This window comes from Mastigoproctus giganteus, chromosome 9 (assembly GCF_048544385.1).
Source record: "Mastigoproctus giganteus isolate SK-2022 chromosome 9, ASM4854438v1, whole genome shotgun sequence".
Classification (NCBI taxonomy): domain Eukaryota; kingdom Metazoa; phylum Arthropoda; class Arachnida; order Uropygi; family Thelyphonidae; genus Mastigoproctus; species Mastigoproctus giganteus.
The window spans coordinates 59,143,687-59,164,015 of record NC_143583.1 but is presented as its reverse complement, the minus strand read 5'-3'; the positions used below and the strand labels follow the sequence as shown (position 1 = coordinate 59,164,015).

The window sequence follows — 20,329 nt, the reverse complement described above, 5'->3', positions numbered from 1 at the left end:
ATCATCTAGACAAGACTTCAGTTATAGCTAGGACACAGCATGGTTTTGTTAAGGGGAAGTCTTGCCTGACCAATTTGATTGGATACTATGATGCAGTCACAAAAGAACTGGATGCAGAGAATAACTTTGATATTATATACTTGGATCTTAGAAAGGCTTTTGATACTGTTGCACATGGAAGACTGCTGCACAAATTGGAGCAGTGTGGCATTGGAGGCAAGTTGCTGCTATGGATAAAGGGGTGGTTGAGGGGGAGAAGACAGAGAGTGGTAATCAATGGACACTGCTCATCGTGGACTAATGTTATTAGTGGAGTCCCTCAGGGTTCAGTATTGGGGCCTTTATTGTTTTCTGTATTTATAAATGATATTGATGATGGTATATCAGGCTTAATGTCCAAGTTTGCAGACGATACGAAGGTTGGCAGGGTTGTCAAGGACACTACTGACACTATGCTGCTGCAACAGGATTTGGAAAGGTTGAGCAGATGGGCTTTGAGGTGGCAAATGAAGTTTAACATTGACAAATGTAAAGTACTACATATGGGAAACAGCAACCCCAGGGCCGACCGGGCTAGCCGAGTGGGTAAAGTACCTGCCCGGCAACCCAAAGGTCGCGGGTTCGATTCCCGCCTCGGGCTTGGATCAAAGTACTGCAAAAACCTTGGGAGGTGCAATATGGCCACAGAAGCCGATGCGCCAACAACTACCAAATCAAAAAAAAAAAAAAAAAAAAAAAGCAACCCCAGAGCAGCGTATCAACTCTGTGGTACTACACTGACAGTGGTAGAGAATGAAAGGGACCTGGGGGTGGTGGTGCAGGCAGATATGAAGTTCTCTGAGCAGTGCAGACGAGCTGCAAGAGTAGCTCATGGTGTATTGTCAATGATATATAGGAATTTTTCTAGCAGGGATAAGGAGGTGATTATTCCCTTGTATAAGGCAATGGTCAGGCCACACCTAGAGTACTGTATACAGGCCTGGAGGCCTCATTTCAGGAAGGATGTAGAGCTGCTGGAACGAGTACAGAGAAGGGCAACTAGATTGGTGAATGGGACAAAGGGGTTCTCTTACGAAGAAAGGCTTAAGTTTTGCAAATTACAGTGTCTGGAAACTAGGCACCAGCGGGGTGATCTGATAGAGGTGTACAAAGCCTTGAATGGTTTGAGCATGCTCAATGCTGATGGGATTCTTCCTCTAGCTCAGAAAAATCACCTGAGAGGGCATAAATTCAAATTGAGGAAAGACAGATGTAGGATAGATGTGCGGAAATTTGCCTTTAGCGGGTGGTTGGTGGGTGGAACAGACTTCCATCCCTTGTCGTGGAAGTTGATAGCCTAAATAAGTTTAAGGCTCAGCTGGACAGGTATTTCGAACGAACAGAGGGGTGAAGTGGAAGTGGTTATTTTTATTTATTTATGTTACTTTTTTTTTTTTTTTTTTTTTTTGGCTGATGCTGCATAAGCTTGCTTTCTTGCATCAAATGCCTCTACTAATGCTAATGCTAATGCATTCAAAGAATTAATCTTGGAAGCTACTAGGCTTTTCATACCAACTAAGAAATATTGTTCAAGATTTAGGCCTAAATGGATGCCAGATGAACTAATTAGACATGTGACAGAGAAGAAAAATGCATGGGGTGCATATAAATTATCAGGCGACTCAGAAGCCTATGGCAGATATAAGCTAGTCTGTAATCAGGTCACAAAAGCGGTTAGGCAGGCGAAGGCAGATTACGAGAAATCTTTGGCAAAGGATGCAAATAAAAACAACAAAGACTTCTTTACTTATGTAAACTCTAGAGGAAGGGGATGAATCAGATTGGTCTACTTGATATCGATGGTTCAACTGTTGATGATCCTTCTCAGGTAGCTAACAAACTGAATGGATATTTTGCATCTACACTCGCAAACGACGAGTTATTCAGGGAGGGGAATGCCAGAGGTGTATTAAACTCTGGCAGTAAGCTAGATAATATTGTAATAACTGAGAGTAAAGTGGAGGAGAAATTGTTGAAGATAAACATAAGAAAGGCACCTGGGGTGGATGGAATCTCTCCAGTTATATTAAAAGAGGCAGCAAAGGAAGTAAGCAAACCCTTAGCCATAATTATGAGAGCTTCCCTGGACTCAGGGGAGGTATCCATGGACTGGAGATGTGATCCCAATCCAGAAAGGAGGATCAAAGTGAGACGCAGGTAATTACAGACCTGTTAGTTTAACTTCTGTTCCAGAGAAATTAATGGAGGCACTGGTTAAAGAAGAATTGCAGTATCATCTAGACATGACTTCAGTTATAGCTCGGACACAGCATTGGTTTTTTTAAGGAGAAGTCTTGTCTGACCAATTTGATTGGATACTATGATGTAGTCACAAAGGGACTGGATGCAAAGAATAACTTTGATATCATATATTTGGATCTTAGAAAGGGCTTTGATACTGTTGCACATGGAAGACTGCTGCACAAATTGGAGCAGTGTGGGATTGGAGGCAAATTGCTGCTATGGATAAAGGGATCGTTGAGTTTGGGAAGGCAGAGAGTGGTAATCAATAGATACTGCTCTTCATGGACTAATTTTATTAGTGGAGTCCCTCAGGTTTTAGTGTTGGGTCCATTGTTGTTTTCTGTATTGATAAATGATATTGATGATATTATATCAGGCTTAATGTCCAAGTTTACAGGTTGGTAGGGTTGTTAATGACAGTACACTGCTGCAACAGGATCTAGAAAAGTCGAGCAGATGGGCTGAGAGGTGGCAAATGAAGTTTAACATTGACAAATGTAAAGTACTACATATGAGAAGCAGTAACCACCAGAGTAAAGTATCAACTCTGTGGTAGTACAGTATCAACTCTATGAAAAGGACCTGGTAGTAATTGTGCAGGCAGATATGAAGTTTTCTGAGCAGTGCAAACTGTCTGCAAGAGTAACTCATGGTGTTTTGTCAATGATATATATAGGAATTTTTCTAGCATGGATAAAGACGTGATTATCCCTTTGTATAAGGCAATGGTCAGGCCACACCTTGAGTACTGTATACAGGTCTGGTGGCCTCACTTTAAGAAGGATGTAGAGCTGTTAGAATGAGTACAGAGAAGGGCAACATGATTAGTGAATGGAATAAAGGGTTGCTCTTACGAAGAAAGGCTTAAGTTTTTCAAATTACAGTGTCTGGAGATTAGGCACCTGCGAGGTGATATGATTAAGATGTATAAAGCCTTCAACAGTTTGAGCAAGCTCAATGCTGATGGATTTCTTTCTCTTGCTCAGAATAATTGACTTAGTTGGCATAAATTCAAATTGAGGAAAGATGGTTGTAGGATAGACGTGCGAAAGTTTGCCCTTAGCCAGCAGGTGGTTGATTGCAGGAACAAACTTCCATCTGTCATTGTAGAAGTTGATAGCTTAAATAGATTAAAGGCAGAACGTGACAAACATTTGGAGCGAGTGGATGGGTGAAATAAGGTGTGTTTTTTTTTTTTTTTTTTTTTTTTTTGGCTGAATCTATATAAGCTTGCTTTTTTGCATCATCTGCCTTTGCCAATGCTAATTTCTTGTTTAGAGTCTCAGGCAATGTTTCTTCCTATATTATGGGAAAAAAAAAAAAAAAAAAAGACAAAAGCAGACTCTGAAATAAAAAATTGACTGAAGTCAAAAAATAATAAAGAAAAAAGAATAGGGTATCACCGGTATGTTTTTTTTTTTCAGGAGTGCATTGACACCCAAAAGGTTTTATTTCCATAGTGAACTGCTTAAAAACAGCCAAGTGTTCACTGACACCCCTATATGGCCTATGACAAAACAAACTGAGAGAACTACCTAATCTACAAAAAAAATAATAATAATACAGCAAGTCAATTGTGAATTGACAAAGCCAGAACAGATGCAAATATATAAAAAATAAAAATCAAACTACTGAAGAATATAATCAAACATAAAAACGCATTAAATAAGATATCAAAACGATATCAAGACAGTAAACTCTTGAACATGACTTTAAATCATTGAGAGCATCCTAGATTGCAGTAGAAACAAATGTTCATTAATATTGTTACTGATTGCTTGCAATAAAGATATATATATATATATACTTATACATATATTTGAATAACGTTTAAAATAGTTAGAAACTGAATCTCTCATGATAAAAAATAAAAAAAAAAGGTACAGCAAACATCAGGGTGAGCAAGAAGAATATTCCTCTACATGATGCTTCAAATATAACCATACAAATAAATTAGAATGAGAGTAAAAAATAAAATAATGCCAGCAGTATGGCAAGACAAGAGCGAAAATAGTCGAAATTAAACTTAAGAATCAAACCAAACAGGGAGGGAAGAGAGGGGTAATAAGAGTAAAAATATTGCAGCAGAAAATCTCTAAGATAATTTAGAACATCTAATTATAAGAATAATAAATAATAATTCATTAAATTTTGAAAGCCAATTAAAATAGAAATTTATCTGCACACCCTCTACACCAGGTCCAAATTTATGTGGAATATCACCAACAGAGATCTAGACCACTACAGTAAAATAAAACAAAAATACACTGACCATTATGCCCCATCTCAACAGAGGACCACAAGGCCAATAATGGGCAGGGAATCGCTGCATTTCGATATATATATAAGCCCGTGTGTGTGTACACACACTTATTGTATATACAGTAAACCCCCGCTATTTGTGGGGGTTACGTTCCTGAGAAATGCCGCGAATACCGAAAACACGAATACTGAGTTATGGCTCCCATAGTAATAAAGGGGTTCCGTTCCAAAGTATGAAATATATAAGAAAAACTAGTCTAAAATTTTGTCTATGTATGTATTAAGTATACCTTCATAATATGACTATGTACATAGACAGTACACAGTGAAATGCAAGCATATGGCATCGAAATGAAAATAAGAAACGGTTTAATATTAAATGTAATATTTATTAGAAATTTCAAACCAGCGCCTTTGCTAGCTAAAAAACTTATCCCGCCAGTGCTATCACAAGTTTCGCTAGTGTTGATAAAGGAGTTTTGCCGTTTCACGAATAATGAGTGAACTTAACGGAATTTTATTTTGAGTTCGGTCTTCTATCCACAGATTTAAATCTTTTCCATTTTTTCTAATTTAACATCACGAGTTACAGGGCAAATTTTTGAAGCAATTAGCGCGTTTTCACGGACACTATGGAGAATTTTTTCTTCCGATTTCTTGAAATACCGTTGACTCATTGATTTTATGTTTTGCCACTGAGGAGACACTTTCACCATTAGAAATTTTGTCTAATAACTCAATTTTATTCGCCAATGTCATCACCTTTGATAATTTCACATTCACATTTCCCTTGTTATTCGTAGCCATATTTTTGTACGGGTTAGAAAGAATTGTCCACAATAAAGTCACTTTCTTCTGTTAACACACTCGAAAAAGTCTGTTTTACGCTGCAAAATGGTAGATTTATCAATTTTGTAAGCATATCAATTTATAAATTGATAAATTTATTCAATTTTAAAAGCATATAAATTAAAAACAAACGATGAAACCTTCCATGGCAAGCACATAACACATACCAAACAAGGATTAGCGAGAAACATCCACGTTCGCGACTTTGTCACCCCTCTCCCCCCACCCACTGAGCCCTGTTTTGACCGGGAAAGATAATTTTAGCCACGCCCATGTTTTTTTATGGCGGAAAATGTTCACGGAGCCTTAAAATTCACATTTTTTTATGTTTCATTTTATGTTAAATCAGCGACCGCGAATACGCGAAACTGCGAATAGCGGGGGTTTACTGTATATACAATTATTGATTTGCCCTTATATATACACTTATTCATTTGCCCTTGTGTGTGTGTACACACACACACAAGGGCAAATCAATAAGTGATGCACTATAAGCTGTATCATCTATACAAAGGGTACTAGGAAAGTTTTGCAATATGACGCAACAATGAATCACAGGAAGCTGCTTGTTGCTGCATGTTGAGACATGTTCATACGTGCATAGTAGCCGCCGCGCCAAGTCGATGGGCTCAGTTATTCATTAGTAGTGAGAGTGTAAAGTGCTTGCGATGGCATCGTGGTCACGAAATGAGATAAGGACAGTTTTGCGGTATAATTTCGTGCGTGGTTTAACCATAGACCAGTGCTTAGAAGAAATGACTCTTGCACTAGATGATGATTGTCCACATCGTACAACGATATTCAGGTGGTATAGAGAATTCCAAAGGGGAAATTTCACTCTGGAGGATTCTGAGAGGCCGGGAAGGCCACGAACGTCAGTTACGGAGGAAAACGTTACTGCTGTGAGGAAAATGCTTGACGAAAACAGGCGAGTGACCTACCAACAGATAGAGGATACTTTGGGCCTAAATGCACCAGCAATTCGTTCGATTCTGCAAGATCATTTGCACGTGAAGAAACTTTGTTCTCTCTGGGTGCCGCATCAACTGACTGAAGAGCAGATTACACGACGTGTGACTTGGTGCCGGGAGATGTTAAAAAAGTTTGATAAGGGACAATCTCGGTATGTGAACAACATCGTGACAGGTGACGAGACTTGGCTGTACTATTACGATCTGCCGACCAAGGCTCAAAACAAAGTTTGGGTCTTTGATGATGACGACACACCCGTAATTGTCAGAAAATCCCGATCTGTAAAGAAGAAAATGATAGCTGTATTTTTCAAATCGAATGGAATTGTGGAACGTGTCGTTTTGGACACGCAGAAGACAGTCACAGCTAAGTGGTATACTGAACAATGCCTGCCTAAAGTCATTGGATCTATGAAGAACCTGCGGCCAAAGTCAAGAATGGACACCTGGTACCCCGATCACGATAATGCTCCAGCTCACCGCGCCAAAGCCTGCACCGAATATTTGACCACGACAGGACTGAAACTTCTCGAGCACCCTCCCTACAGTCCAGACCTTGCTCCCTGCGACTTTGCACTGTTCCCGCATGTGAAAATGAAGCTAAAAGGGAGGCGGTTTTCCAGTGATGAGGACCTTCTACGGGCTTGGGACAACAAGTATGCTTTACTCCCTAGTGAAACTTGGCAGAACTGGTTTAAAGATTGGTTTCGGAGGATGGAGAGGTGTATTGAATGTAGAGGAAATTACTTTGAAAAAATTAAATAAACAAAGCTGTATTGCAAAACTTTCCTAGTACCCTTTGTATATTGTAACCGTACTTCGCATTCTTAAAATCATCATCATCAGCCATTTTCAGTCCACTGCAGGATGAAGGCCTCTCCAGCAACTTTCCAGTTTCTTCTGTTTTGTGCAATTGCCATCCATTTTACCCACAAACTCATGAATTTCATCTGTCCATCTCTGTCGTTGTATTCCCCATTTTCTTCTAGCTCCTCTTGGGTACCAATCAGTTATTTTCTTAGTCCATCTGTCATCTTGTCTTTGCGCTATGTGACCTGCCTAAGACCATTTTAGTTCTTTAGTTTTGATAAGAATGTCCTTTACTTGAGTTTGCTGCCTAATCCATGTGTTTCTCTTCTTGTCTAACAGTCTGATTCCCAATATAATTCATTCCTTTCTTTGCTGTGTAGTTCTCAGCTTCTCCATTCTTTTGGTGAGTGCCCAAGTTTCACTTCCATGTCATTGTGCGGAGTATACATTGGTTCATTATTTTACATTTCAAACAAATTGAGATATTGCTCCTCAGTGTGAGACTATATTTCCTGAATGCTATCCATCCAAAATTTATTCTTCTCTTGTTGTTGTTGTTTTTGGTTTTTAGGAGCATTAGCAACTAAGGCCATATTGCTCTGGGATATGCGGTGGTCATTCTCTGACCTTTCCGCATCTTCCGTATTTGGTGGTAACTGGCTCAAATCCCGGTCTAATCAAGAAGCTTGTGACATGCACTACTGCTCCTTCCCACCTGGCTACGGAGGCGCCCTATTCTTCTCTTGACTTCCAGCCATTTATCATTATTATAAGCTAACTTGTCCCAGATAAGTATATGACTCCACCTTTTCAATTACTGCTCCTTCAATCATTATATCCCTTTCTTCAATCATTATATCCTTGTTCATCATTACTTTTGTTTTAGCCGTATTCATCTTTAGTCCAAAATCCTTACCAACTTTGCATAACTGATTAAGATTTTCCTCTAATTCTTTGGGATTGTAGCTTATAACCACAGTGTCAACTGCAAATGGTAAATGGTTTAGGTACTCTCCATTAACATTGACTCCTTTCTGCGACCAGTCTAATCTTCTGAAAGCTTCCTCAAGGGCAGCAGTAAACAACTTTGGAGATATTGTGTCTCCTTGTCGAACTCCTTTCTCAATTTTAAATTTGCTATTGTCTTTGTCTAATCTAATAAAGGAGGTAGCACTCTCATATATTTTCTTCAAAATCATAATATATGGGGTATCTATGCCTTGTCTTTCCAGTGCCCGAAACATTGCCTTATGCTGTATGGAGTCAAATGCCTTTTCATAATCCACAAATGCCAGGCATAATGGCATTTTATATTCATTTACTTTCTCCATTAGCTGTGATATTACGTGAAAGTGATCCATAGTTGAGAATCCTGTCCTAAAGTCCGCTTGCTCTTTCGTTTGATTCCCATCAAGTATTCTTTCTAATCTGTTAGAATGACCCTTGTGAACAACTTGTAGATGTGGAATAACAAGCTAATTAGTTTATAATTTCAATTTCTTATATATCTCCTGTCTTATGCAGCTGAATTATGATTGCATTATTCCACTCCTTAAGCATCACACCTTTTCTAATGCATTTTGTGAAGAGTGTTGCCGGTTTTTGTGTCATGCCTCTTCCTCCCAATTTCAACAACTCTACAGTAGCTTCATCTTCACGCGGGGCTTTCTGATTCTTCATTTTCTTCAACACATGTTGTACCTTATCAGGAAGGATATTGGGTATGTCGTATGTGGTCCTAATTTGCGATCCATCTTCACCACTGCTGTCATCATCCCCTTGTTCCTTGTATAATTCTCTATAGTAGTCTTCTGCTGTTTGAATTATGCATTTTCTGCTATTTATAAGTGCACTATTGCTATTCTTCAGTTTCAGTATCATTTGTCTTTCTGTATTACTGCTCATGGCTGCTGATTTAAGTCCTTTGTTTTCCCTTAATGCTTGTTCTACTTTTCTTGTGTTAAATCTTCTTAGGTTAAATCTTGTGTTGTGTTAAATCTTCTTCTTCTAATGTCCTCTCTTTATAATGGCTTTTCACAACTCAGTATACTCAGTTTTTGTCCTTGTCTGTGTTTATCTTGCGCTTCATTTGTCGTCTTCGATTCATCCTGACAAGTGTTTCTTGACTAATTTTTTCTTCTTTGGATTTCTTTTTACGTATAGGTTTCTTGGGCTTTATCACTTTCAGAAAGTTTTAATATTCCTCATCGATACCTTGGTCCTGAGAAGTCTGCAGAAGCTCAAACTTGTTCTTAAGTTCCAGTGTATACTGCTTTTTCTCCTCTTCTCTTATCTCAAAGACCTTCATATTATTTACTTGAATGGCGCCTCCGTAGCCAGGTGGGCAGGAGCAGCAGTTCATAGCGCATGCTTCTTGACTGGGGTTCAAACCCGTGACCACCGAATACGGAGGATGCAGAAAGGTCAGGGAATGACCACCGCATATCCCCGGAGCAATATGGCCTTAGTTGCTAATGCTCCTAAAACCAAATAACAACAACAATTTACTCGAGTCAGTTTGTTCCTGTTTTTTCTTATATCTATATCAAATGTGCATCTTACCATTCTGTGATCACTTCCAACATTTACCTTGTTCAGGATGGTAACATCTTTCACAACATATCTTCTGTTAGTGAGGGTGAAGTGATTTCATTACTTTTAATCCATTTGGGCTGTTCCATGGGTACCTCCGTAGCCAGGTGGGCAGGAGCAGCAGTGTGTAGCACACACTTCTTGATTAGACCAGGGTTCAAGCTTGTGACCACCAAATACGGAGGATGCGGGAAGGTCAGAGAATGACTACCGCATATCCCCAGAGCAATATGACCGTAGTTGCTAATGCTCCTAAAGACCAAATATCAAACAAGCTGTTCCATGTCCACTTTCTGTTCACCCTTTTCTTGATAAAAGTGTTCATTACTGACAATCCTCGTGATTCTGCAAATTCCACAAGTCTTTCACCTCTTTCATTTCTTTCACCAATTCCAAAATTTCCTATAGTTCCCCTTTCTGCACTGTTTTGTCTCTTTAATTCAACCTTAGCATTGAAGTCCCCCATAATGATAGTGGGTTTTCTGCTCATCTAGAAGACTCAATTTCGGTGTACATTCCTTCAACCTCTTCATCATCGTGGCTTGATGTTGGTGTATAAATCATTACAACCTTTAGCTTGTACCTCTTAGAAATCCTGAGTAGTAGTCTTGACACCCTTGATGATGCATTTTTGAATTCCAAAATGTTGTTTTTTATATCTTTATGGACCAGAAAGCCAACTCTGCCTTCGCTTCTTTCACTGTTTCCATTGGTGTACAGCAGATTTCCACTTGATAATCTTATAAGTGATTCATTTCTTCTTCTTCTTCTTCTTGTTTCAGACAAATTGATGATATTCCAATTCACGTTTTCTACTTCCTTTTCCAGCTCTAATATCCTGTCTTCACCGATGAGTGATCTTACGTTGTAACAGGCCAAGTTCATGGCAACCTGGTTGTACCTAGAGATTCTTAGCCCCCTCTGCTTCCATTCTGATCCTTTTGCTGCCGTAAGAGGGGGGAGTGAAAGCTGCTGGGGTCTGAGGGCCATTTGTTTCATTGTTCTGTCATGTGCTGGAGGGTTTGGTCTTTTCCTCTTCATGCTGACCAGGCGTCTTGAAGAGAACCACTCTATGTTCGTTGCCACCTAGGTGACATAACAGGGCTTACCATCACAAAGGTGTGCATGAGTGGATTTTAGGGAGGCAGGCCAACCGGACTTCTCCTAAATCTTCTGAAATTGAAAGATATTGGATCCATCAGTGTTTTATACTTAGTGTCTGATAATACACAGAATGTCTGTTTCCCTCTTAATCCCCCAAAATACAGTCTTTCAAAATTGAAAGACTATTTTAATTCTTAAAATACAGTTTTTCAATTTTGTAAAAATATTACCCAGTGTAAGTAAGCACCACCACACTGCATTTTCTCCAGTGTTCTTTCCAGGCAGTGAATGCACTTTGTAAAAATCAGGAGGATGACATTAACACCAGTGTGTAATGTTAGAAATGAGTTCCATATCACTCTCAAACACCTTACCATACAGGTATGTCTTCAGTCTACCAAACAAAAAAATAATCTGATGGGGCAAGGTCAGGGCTGTAAGGTGGGTGAGACATTATGCTACACTCCAGTCTGGGTGATCTTTGGCAGTGTCACATGTGCTGTGTGCCTGTATATATTTTACATTAGACATATTGTTGAAGTTTAGGCCTAAATGGATGTCAGATGAACTAATGAGAAATATGGCAGAGAAGAAAAATGCATGGGATACATATAAATTAATGAGTGACATGGATGCCTATGATAGATATAAACTGGTCTGTAACCAAGACACAAAGGAGATTAGGCAGGCAAAGGTAGATTATGAGAAATCCTTGGCAAAGGATGCAAAAAAAAAACAAAGAGTTCTTTACCTATGTAAGCTCTAGAAGGAAAGGGATTAATCAGATTGGTCCACTGGATATTGATGGTTTAACTGTTAATGATCCTGCTCTGAGTATTTTGCATCTACATTCACCCATGAGGAGTTCTTCAGGGAGTTGAATGCCAGAGGTGAGTTAAACTCTGGCAGTGAGCTAGATGATTTTGTAATAACTGAGAGGAAAGTGTAGGAGAAATTGTTGAAGATAAACATAAAAAAGGCACCCGGGGTGGACGGGATCTATCCAGTTATATTAAAGGAGGCAGCAAAGGAAGTAAGCAAAGCCTTAGCTATAATTATGAGAGCTTCTTTGGACTCAGGGGAGGTACCATGGACTGGAGATGTGCAAATGTGCCCCAATTCACAAGAGGGATCAAAGGGCAACACAAGTAATTATAGACCTGTTAGTTTAACTTCTTTTCCAGGAAAATTAATGGAGGCACTGGTTAAAGAAGCACTGCAGGATCATTTAGACAAGACTTCAGTTATAGCTCGGACACAGCATGGTTTTGTTAAGGGAAAGTATTACCTGACCAATTTGATTGGATACTATGATGTGGTCACAGAGGAACTGGATGCAGGGAATAACTTTGATATCATATACTTGGATCTTAGAAGGGCTTTTGATACTGTTGCACATGGAAGACTGCTGACCAAATTGGAGCAGTGTGGCATTGGAGGCAAATTGCTGCTATGGATAAAGGGATGGTTGAGTTGGAGAAGATATAGAGTGGTAATCAATGGACACTGCTCATTATGGACTAATGTTATTAGTGGAGTCCCTCAGAGTTCAGTGTTGGGTCCATTGTTGTTTTCAGTATTTATAAATGATATTGATGATGGTATATCAAGCTTAATGTCCAAGTTTGCAGACAATACAAAGGTTGGCAGGGTTGTTAAGACACTAATGATGGTATGTTGCCACAACAGGATCTAGAAAAGTTGAGCAAATGGGCTGAGAGGTGGCAAATGAAGTTTAACATTGACAAATGTAAAGTACTACATATGGAAAGCAGTAACCCCAGAGTGACGTATCAACTCTGTGGTACTACTCTGACAGTGGTAGAGAACAAAAAGGACCTGGGGGTAATTGTGCAGGCAGATATGGAGTTTTCTGAGCAGTGCAGATGGTCTGCAAGAGTAGCTCATAGTTTCTTGTCAATGATATAAAGGAATTTTTCTAGCAGGGATAAGGAGGTGATTATTCCCTTGTATAAGGCAATGGTCAGGTCACACCTTGAGTACTGTATACAAGGTTGGAGGCCTCGTTTTAAGAAGGATGTAGAGCTGTTTGAACGAGTACGGAGAAGGGCAACAAGATTAGTGAATGGAACAAAAGGTTGCTCTTACGAAGAAAGGCTTAAATTTTACAAATTACAGTGTCTGGAGACTAGGCACCTGTGAGGTGATCTGATTGAGGTGTATAAAGCCTTGAATGGTTTGAGCATGCTGAATGCTGATGGGATTCTTGCTCAGAATAATCACCTGAGAGAACATAAATTCAAATTGAGGAAAGACAGGTGTAGGATAGATGTGTGGAAGTTTGCCTTTAGCCAGTGGGTAGTTGGTTGGTGGAACAGACTTCCATCCTTTGTTGTGGAAGTTGGTAACCTAAATAAATATAAGGCTAAGCTGGACAGGTATTTGGAACGAACGGAGGGGTGAAATGGGAGCGGTTTTTTTTATTTTTTGGCTGATGCTGCATAAGCTTGCTTTCTTGCATCATATTCCTCTACTAATGCTAATTAACATTAGCAGGGGAATTAATATGGGTTATGTATATGACAACTATTAACTAAACATGATAATAAAAGAAACCATAAAGGGAGTGCTGAACCATACTGAAGATTGTGTAAAAATCAAAGGGGGTGATAAGAGAAAATGAAAATTGAAAAAAAGAATGGAGAATTTACAAAGTATATTTAACCAATAAAGAAACAGTTGAGTTTTAATCACTCTTATGAAACCATGTGAAATTAGTAATACTGAAACTACAATATATTATATATTTAGTTAACTAGTATTGTTGCCATATTAAAAAAATATATAAATAAATAAATAACAAACCGACCATTGGCACAATGCTGTTGTCTTCTTGCATAGAAAGATTAAACTCCATCCCCAAAACACTTCAGTGCCCTTTGTTTTCTTTTATTACCATGTTTAAATGACCTGTGATTTAACCAATATTAATTGAACCACTAGGTGGCAGTGATCACAGTGTGTTGAAGTGGGATTTACTCAAGGAGGTAACTACCATCAGAGGTAAAGGGAAGGGTTTTTGTTTTCGTAATGGCGACTATGATGGTCTGAGACAGTATTTAAATTCTATGCAGTGGGACCAACTGATGATGTTACCAACAGCAAACTCAAAATGGGAAGCATTCAAGGAACTAATCTTGGAGGCTACCAGGCTTTACATACCAACTAAGAAATATTGTTCAAGGTTTAGGCCTAAATGGTTGTTAGATGAACTAATGAGACATGTGGCAGAGAAGAAAAATGCATGGGATACATACAAATTAATGGGTGACATGGAAGCCTATGATAGATATAAGTTGGTCTGTAACCAAGTCACAAAGGAGATTAGGCAGGTAAAGGCAGACTACGAAAAATCCTTGGCAAAGGATGTAAAGAAAAACAGAAAAGAGTTCTTTACATATTTAAACTCAAGAAGGAAAGGGATGAATCAGATTGGTCCACTGGATATTGATGGTTCAACAGTTGAGGATCCTGCTCAGGTGGCTAACAATCTAAACGAGTATTTTGCATCTACATTCACGCATGAGGAGTTATTCAGCAAGGGGAATGATGTAGGTAAAGTAAACATTGGCAGTGAGCTGGATGATTTTGTAATAACTGAGAGGAAAGTGGAGGAGAGATTGTTGAGGATAAACATAAAAAAGGCACCTGGGGTGGATGGGATCTATCCAGTTATATTAAAGGAGGCAGCAAAGGAAGTAAGCAAAACCCCTAGCCATAATTATGAGAGCTTCTTTGGACTCAGGGAAGGTACCCATAGACTGGAGATGTGCAAATGTAACCCCAATTCACAAAGGAGGATCAAAGGCTGACACAAGTAATTATAGACCTGTTAGTTTAACTTCTGTTCCAGGTAAATTAATGGAGGCACTGGTTAAAGAAGCACTGCAGGATCATCTAGACAAGAATTCAGTTATAGCTCAGACGCAGCATGGTTTTGTTAAGGGCAGGTCTTGCCTGACCAATTTGATTGGATACTATGATGTAGTCACAAAAGAACTGGATGCAGGGAATAACTTTGATATTATATATTTGGATCTTAGAAAGGCTTTTGATACTGTTGCGCATGGAAGACTGCTGCACAAACTGGAGCAGTGTGGCATTGGAGGCAAATTGCTGCTATGGATAAGGGGATGGTTGAGTGGCAGAAGACAGAGAGTGGTAATCAATGGACACTGCTCAACGTGGACTAATGTTATTAGTGGAGTTCCTCAGGGTTCAGTGTTGGGTCTGTTGTTGTTTTCGGTGTTTATGAATGATATTGATGATGGGATATCAAGTTTAATGTCCAAGTTTGCAGATGATACAAAGGTTGGCAGGGTTGTTAAGGACACTACTGACGCTATGCTGCTGCAACAGGATCTGGAAAGGTTGAACAGATGGGCTGAGAGGTGGCAAATGAAGTTTAACATTGACAAATGTAAAGTACTACATATAGGAAACAGTAACCCCAGAGCAACGTATCAACTCTGCGGTACTAGACTGACAGTGGTGGAGAATGAAAAGGACCTGGGGGTAATTGTGCAGGCAGATATGAAGTTCTCTGAGCAGTGCAGACGAGCTGCAAGAGTAGCTCATGGTGTCTTGTCAATGATATACAGGAATTTTTCTAGCAGGGATAAGGAGGTGATTATTCCCTTGTATAAGGCAATGGTTAGGCCACATCTTGAGTACTGTATACAGGTCTGGAGGCCTCATTTCAAGAAGGATGTAGAGCTGCTGGAACGGGTACAGAGAAGGGCAACAAGATTAGTGAATGGAACAAAGGGTTGTTCTTACGAAGAAAGGCTTAAGTTTTGCAAATTACAGTCTGGAGACTAGGCACCGGCGAGGTGATCTGATAGAGGTGTATAAGGCTTTGAATGGTTTGAGCATGCTCAATGCCAATGGGATTCTTCATCTTGCTCAGAATAATCACCTCAGAGAGCATAAATTCAAATTGAGGAAGGACGGATGTCAGATAGATGTGCGGAAATTTGCCTTTGGCCAGCGGGTGGTTGGTTGGTGGAACCGACTTCCATCACTTGTTGTTTAAGTTATAGCCTAAACAAATTTAAAGCTCAACTGGACAGGTATTTCGAACGAACGGATCGGTGAAATGGGAGTGGTATGTGTGTGTGTTTTTTTTTTTTTTTTTTTTTTTTTTGGCTGATGCTGAATAAGCTTGCTTTCTTGCATCATATGCCTCTACTAATGCTAATGCATGTTGTTTTATTTATTTTATTATATTTTCTTATTTAATTAAATAGTTTGATTTGGTAACTTTTATTTTATGTATTTGCATTTTTTTTTTTTTTTTTTTTTGGCTTTATTGATTTGCCATTGGTTGACTTAAAAATTTACATTTGTATATTTGGCTTTTTAAGGTAGCCCCAAGAGCACTGGCAATGTTTGAGTTCGTGTTTTGTGTACATTTGTTTTCTCTCTGTTTGTTCTGTCATAGGTTGTATAGAGGTACCAGGGAATGCTTGGTTGCTTTTCTGTAGTTCACTATTGAAATATGATGTTTTGGTGTCAACAGGAGTTGGCACTCCCCTAAAAAAATCATGTCTGTGATAATCCTATTCATTCAATTCTTTTTTTTTTTCCCTCTTCATTTAACTTCCTATTATAGAGTGTGCTTTTGTTTTTGTGGATGGATTTCTTTAATTTTCTTGTGTAACATAATAGCATTGCACCAACTGCGCAAAAGCCTAAGGGCTCTTCCCATGGTGAAAGTTGGTTTGTTAATTAAGAGGGTTTTTTTTTTTTTTTTGATATGATAAGATTGGTAATTCTTGTGTAACATAGTAACATTGCACCAGTTGTACAAAAGGCTAAGGGCTCTTCCCATGGTTTAAGTTGGTTTGTTAATTAAGATGGTTTTTTTTTTATATTGTAACAGTAGTAATTATATAAACATTTAATATTCTGTAGTGTCAGCATTATTAATTTCACATGTTTTAAGAGAGATTAATTCAGTGGAACTGTTAATTTATTTGGTTAAATATACCATGTAAGTTCTCTTTCCTACTTGAAGGAATTTGAGAGAATTTTGAAGTTAATAAAATTATATAAAAAAGCTATTCACAGAGGTATGCAACCTGGTCTTTCTCCTCTTCCACCAGAACCTATTTTGACAAGGTGGGGAACATGGTTATGTGCAGTATTGTGTTGTGTTTTGATCTATAAAGAAAAATTTTTGCTGCTTTGGATACTACAGGATTCTGTGGATAACAGTAGCTGCAGCATCCATGGTTTCCAAAGCAACAACTTGCAATTCTTACAGATTCTCTCATTAGAAAACATTTGCTGTTCAACAAGACTCACTTTGCATGGTTACCTAATTCTTTAATTGAACTTGAAACATGAGGAATTCTTTGAGTAGTGCAATTGAAGAGGTAGAGGACGTTCAGTTAGAAATTTCAACTATCCCTGAATATGTTGTGGGAGAGAAAATAAGAAATAAACCAGTGATGATGTTTTAAAAAGGAACTCTGAATTTTTTATTTTAAGAAAAATAGATGACTGTTAGTGAAAATGAAAGGAAACTTCTATTTCAAGTGGAGGCTTTCAAGGTTCACTTTTTTAAATTTAGCAGAGTCAATCTGTTGATATGAGAAGACCATTCTCTGCCTTTAAAATGATGTTAGATAACAAATACCACATTGAAAAACAGTTGCAGATTTGTCCTTTTGTCCTAGTCACGAAGTCTTTGTGGTGGTATCACCCATGGTTGCACTGCCCTTCTGGGCAGTGTGGGAGCTTCAATTTGCCATGGATATACAAATAAACCTGTATGTATCAACCAGCAGGGATCAGTTTCACAAGCAGAAGCAACAGATATAACAGATGAGTGGTGTATAGACAAAATGAACTGTATTAAATCAAATGTTGGAATTAAATGCAGAGATTATTGCATTAATTGCTATATTTCAATTCCTTAAATTTTCATGACACCTTTAATTTATAACATCTAAATTTGCCACTCTTATTTATTTATTTATTCTTTTTGCTTTGAACAATGCAGGCTCACTATATGGGAACCCCTATTTACACTTCTACTGTGTTTATTAGGTAATCTGGTACCGCTGAAAATATATTGTTTACTGTAGCAAAGGTTATTCTACTTAAAGAATAACCTTTGCTAAAATACCTACAATTACAAAACTTTTCATCAGTAGTGTCTTTTGAATAACAAATATAAAGATATTGCAATTGAATTAATTGTCATAAACTGATAATAAATGTTATCACATAATTGCATACATATTATGCCCATTTTTTTTTTTTTTTTTTAGCATATATTAACTGCTATGTAGTGAACATTGTCCAGCAAAAGCCACACTGTTAGATAAACTTTCCTGCAACATTGGGAGAAACCCCTGCTGGAAAATGGAGAAAGCAAGTTGGGAAAAGCTTAAACAACTAACAACCTTTAACCCACAAATAATACAAGGAAAATCAGTTGAAGCATTAAAACATGTCACAGATGCCCTCATTCAAATGGCAAGAGCAGACAATTCCACAAACATTTCCCAGTGTAGAAATGCTATTTATATTGAAATTAATCATATATAATGCTTTAACCATCTTGCAACTATGCATATATACACTGGAACCTTGATTATATGCACTTTAATCAACTGTGATTGATTAGCTTGGAAAGTTTGATTAACTTTTTCTTTCTTTCTTTTATATATTAAACCTCAACAGCTTTATTTTATTTATTTCTTTTCTTAGAAACTACTGGATAGTTGAATGTTGACTTGTCCAATGGTATATTTTTATAAAATAAATATACCATTGGTTCACAATGTGTGCAATTATTTTTGTTGAAACAACAGTCAAGTGTCACACAGTTTTCTACTCTGTATGGATCTTTTCATTATGACATGTTGATTAAACATAATTGTGTCATTTTGTAGCACGTAACTCATAAGGTAGAACAAGCATTAGATTTACCTCTGAAGGCCAGTGTATCTAATTTCACCCGACTATCCCCTCTAATAGTATATCTAGTTCTTTCTTGAGTTTATTTAAACTACCCACTTCTACAACACCTGATGGGAGTTTGTTCCAACAATCAACCATCTTCTGCCTGAAGGAAAATTTCCACACATTCAACCTGCAACCGTCCTTCTTCAATTTGAATTTGTCCCTTCATATATGTAATCTGAGAAAGAGAAAGGATTCCATCATAATTGAGCTTACATAATCCATTGAAAACCTTAAACACCTCAATCAGACCTCCTCACAGGTGCCCAGTCTCCAAGTACGGCAACCTGCAGAATCGAAGCCTTTACTAGTAAGAGCACTCTTTTGCTCCCCTCACCAATCTTGCTATTCTTCTCTGCACATGTTCCAATAGATTCACATCCTTCTTAAAATGAGGCCTCCAGATCTATAATTAATATTAGATGGACAAGTAATACCAGTTCAAACCAGCATTCCTCTCTTATGAGTTGTTTTTTGCAAATCCATTGTCTAAGAAAGCTAAATATCCTACACTTCCCCCCCCCTCCCCCAATTAGGTCCAAACTTGACTAGGGAGCACCAGTCTCTGACTCTGTAAAGCCCAGCATTCTGCAATGGCTTGACATCTTCACCATTGTGCTATACATATTGCATTAAGAGCCTCTATACTTCTCCACTTTAGTTTAGATACTGAGGCATACATACACAAACCACCATTCTCTGTTATAAGACAATATCTGATATTACAATATGCATACAAAGTTTGTTCACTGCTTGAACACCTAACTGGTCAGTATTATTTTTTTCACTGTGGAAAATTGCCTGATTAGTATGTGACTCTACCAAATTTGAATCTCAGTTTCAAAACATAGCAACTGTTCCAAAGCTTCATCCACCACCTTGGAGCTTAGTTCCACCAAAATGTGACCTTCAGCTTCTAAACTCGAACAAGAATCTAATATCCAAAGAGAATGTCCTACAGTTGCATGCCTCCATACATGCTGAATATTCCAATTATGTTCCATTATATACAGATGAGGTGTCATTGCAAACACTGAAGAACTCCTTTGAGTTTTTCATCCAGTCCTTTGTGAAACCCTACATTTGCTAACTGCCCTCATAGAACAGGGTAGAGACACACTTTTGCTGGATACTTGGATACAAAGATTCCAGCCAGCGAATTGGCAGATGATGCCATTGAATCAATTGCCAATCTACCTGACAGTAAACAAAAAGTACCTTACCAAGACTATGCACAAATAATTTGGATACAAAGAATCCTAGGCAGTGAATTGGCAGATGATGCCATTAAATCAGTTGCCACTCTACCTGACAGTAAACAAAGTACCTTACCAAGGCTATGCACAAATAATTTGGTACAATTGCATATACCAGTGGCAACTAAGATGGGTAGATCAAAGAAACAATTGAAGCACATTAAACTAGTTTGACAACCATAGTCATCTACCTTCCAAACAAAC

At 38.3% G+C, this 20,329-nt stretch overlaps 1 protein-coding gene across 2 annotated transcripts in view; it reads left to right on the top strand.

Annotated features, from left to right (window-relative positions):
• LOC150080271 (uncharacterized) overlaps positions 1-20,329 on the top strand; it is a 338,192-nt gene that overhangs the window by 144,935 nt on the left and 172,928 nt on the right. The window lies entirely within an intron of this gene.